Source organism: Tribolium castaneum, chromosome 8 (assembly GCF_031307605.1).
Source record: "Tribolium castaneum strain GA2 chromosome 8, icTriCast1.1, whole genome shotgun sequence".
In the NCBI taxonomy this organism is placed as follows: domain Eukaryota; kingdom Metazoa; phylum Arthropoda; class Insecta; order Coleoptera; family Tenebrionidae; genus Tribolium; species Tribolium castaneum.
In genome coordinates, this window is record NC_087401.1 from 3,234,955 (window position 1) to 3,237,919 (window position 2,965).

A 2,965-nucleotide genomic window follows, 5' to 3' on the forward strand; every position below is an offset into this window, starting at 1 on the left:
ATAATAATACTAATAGTACTAAATTTGCTTATATGCAAGCGCTTTATTAAGGTAACAGTTTTTTGGTTTCTTGCTTATATCTCGAAAACAGTTACTCCTATCAATTTTTATCTTTTTACTAAAATTAAAGCTGATAAAATTTCCTACAAAATAGTTATTTGCATTTTTCATGTAAGACTAACCATAAGCGAGATATATGATTGAAAATAATTAATATTTAAAAAAAAAGTGCTTTAACAGAAAATGTCTTGTGATTTAAAATACACTTAATTTATTGGGTCTAATACTTTATTAGAAGAAAAAGAAAGTGACATAAAAGTCACTGAAATCTTCAGAGTCGTTTTTAAATGCTGCAGTTTCGTCTTCGTCTCAAACATTGAAAACTGAATTATATTTTTGTTCAGTAACAGTCACAGTTTTCTTATTGGTTTTTTGCTTATATCTCGAAAACAGTTAATCCTATTAATTTTTATCTTTTTTTCAAAATTAAAGCTGATAAAATTTCCTACAAAATAGTTATTTGCATTTTTCTTGTAGGACCAACCATAAGCGAGTTATAGAGTTGGATATAAATAATATTTAACAAAAATTTGCTTTAAAATAAAATGTTTGAAAAACCGAAATTAAACTAAATTAATTGAGTCTAACATTTTAGTATAGGAAAAAGGAGAAGACATAAAAGTCACCAAAGTCTTCAGAGTCGTTTTTAGTCGTCATATTAATAACAATAACATTAATAATAATAATACTAATAGTACTAAATTTGCTTATATGCAAGCGCTTTATTAAGGTAACAGTTTTTTGGTTTCTTGCTTATATCTCGAAAACAGTTACTCCTATCAATTTTAATCTTTTTACTAAAATTAAAGCTGATAAAATTTCCTACAAAATAGTTATTTGCATTTTTCATGTAAGACTAACCATAAGCGAGATATATGATTGAAAATAATTAATATTTAAAAAAAAAGTGCTTTAACAGAAAATGTCTTGTGATTTAAAATACACTTAATTTATTGGGTCTAATACTTTATTAGAAGAAAAAGAAAGTGACATAAAAGTCACTGAAATCTTCAGAGTCGTTTTTAAATGCTGCAGTTTCGTCTTCGTCTCAAACATTGAAAACTGAATTATATATTTGTTCAGTAACAGTCACAGTTTTCTTATTGGTTTTTTGCTTATATCTCGAAAACAGTTAATCCTATCAATTTTTATCTTTTTTTCAAAATAAAGCTGATAAAATTTCCTACAAAATAGTTATTTGCATTTTTCTTGTAGGACCAACCATAAGCGAGTTATAAAGTTGGATATAAATAATATTTAACAAAAACTTGCTTAAAAATTAAATGTTTGAAATACTAAAATTAAACTAAATTAATTGTGTCTCACACTTTAGTAGAGAAAAAATAAAAAGACATAAAAGTCACCAAAGTCTTCAGAATCGTTTTTAATCGTCATATTAATAACAATAACATTAATAATAATAATACTAATAGTACTAAATTTGCTTACATGCAAACGCTTAATTCAGGTAACAATTTTTTGGTTTCTTGCTTATATCTCGAAAACAGTTACTCCTATCAATTTTTATCTTTTTACTAAAATTAAAGCTGATAAAATTTCCTACAAAATAGTTAATTGCATTTTTAATGTAGGACTAACCATAAGCGAGATATAAGTTTGAAAATAATTAAAATTTAAAAAAAAGTGCTTCAACAGAAAATGTCTTGTGATTTAAAATACACTTAATTTATTGGGTCCAATACTTTATTAGAAGAAAAAAGAGGTGACAGAAAGGTCACTGAAGTCTTTAGAGTCGTTTGTAAATGCTGCATTTTCGTCTTCGTCTCAAACATTGAAAACTGAAACATTTTTGTTCAGTAACTGTTACAGTTTTCTTATTGGTTTTGTGCTTATATCTCGAAAACAGTTACTCCTATCAATTTTTATCTTTCTTTTAAAATTAAAGCTGATAAAGCTTCCTACAAAATAGTTATTTGCATTTTTCTTGTAGGACCAACCATATGCGAGTTATAGAGTTGGATATAAATAATATTTAACAAAAATTTGCTTTAAAATAAAATGTTTGAAAAACCGAAATTAAACTAAATTAATTGAGTCTAACACTTTAGTATAGGAAAAAGGAGAAGACATAAAAGTTACCAAAGTCTTCAGAGTCGTTTTTAGTCGTCATATTAGTAACAATAACATTAATAATAATAATACTAATAGTACTAAATTTGCTTATATGCAAGCGCTTTATTAAGGTAACAGTTTTTTGGTTTCTTGCTTATATCTCGAAAACAGTTACTCCTATCAATTTTTAACTTTCTACTTGAATTAATGCTGATAAAATTTCCTACAAAATAGTTATTTGCATTTTTCACGTAAGACTAACCATAAGCGAAATATATGATTGAAAATAATTAATATTTAAAAAAAAATTGCTTTAACAGAAAATGTCTTGTGATTTAAAATACACTTAATTTATTGGGTCTAATACTTTATTAGAAGAAAAAGAAAGTGACATAAAAGTCACTGAAGTCTTCAGAGTCGTTTTTAAATGCTGCAGTTTCGTCTTCGTCTCAAACATTGAAAACTGAATTACATTTTTGTTCAGTAACAGTCACAGTTTTCTTATTGGTTTTTTGCTTATATCTCGAAAACAGTTACTCCTATCAATTTTTATCTTTTTTTCAAAATTAAATCTGATAAAATTTCCTACAAAATAGTTATTTGCATTTTCCTTGTAGGACCAACCATAAGCGAGTTATAGAGTTGGATATAAATAATATTTAACAAAAATTTGCTTTAAAATAAAATGTTTGAAAAACTGAAATTAAACTAATTTAATTGTGTCTAACACTTTAGTAGAGGAAAAAGAAGAAGACATAAAAGTCACTAAAGGTTTCAAAGTTGTCTTTAATCGCCATATTAATAACAATAACATTAATAATAATAATACTAG